Raw genomic sequence first — 487 nt, 5'->3', positions numbered from 1 at the left:
TCTGCTACGACTAAAAATTTTGACGAAATTTGGTTCAAAAGGTTCTTATGAATCCTAGAAACTAGTTTTGTACCATCGTGGATGAACTTAGGCAAAAAAGGTCGAGAAAGAGTTCGAAAAGGGCAAACTTTGGATTTCTACAAGTGGAAGTGTGCTATGACTAAACACTTTTACGAAGTTTGGTTCTAAACGTACTTACGAACCCTGGAAAGTATTTTTGTTCCATTGTGGACGAACTTAGGCACAAAAGGTCGAGGAAGAGTCTGAAAAGGACGAACTTTGGATTTCTACAAGTAGAAGTCTGCTATGACTAAAAATTTTGACGAAATTTGGTTCAAAAGGTACTTATAAACCCTGGAAAGTAGTTTGGTACCATTGTGGACGAACATAGGCACCAAATGTCGAGAAAGAGTCCGAAAAGGACGAACTTTAGATTTCTACAAGTAGAAGTCTGCTTTGACTAAAAGTTTGGATGAACTCTGGTTCA

This window comes from Benincasa hispida, chromosome 9 (assembly GCF_027475165.1).
Source record: "Benincasa hispida cultivar pf3 chromosome 9, pf3_genome.v1.1, whole genome shotgun sequence".
Taxonomy (NCBI): Eukaryota; Viridiplantae; Streptophyta; class Magnoliopsida; order Cucurbitales; family Cucurbitaceae; genus Benincasa; species Benincasa hispida.
The sequence above is the reverse complement of the archived record's forward strand: the minus strand, read 5'-3'. Positions refer to the sequence as shown.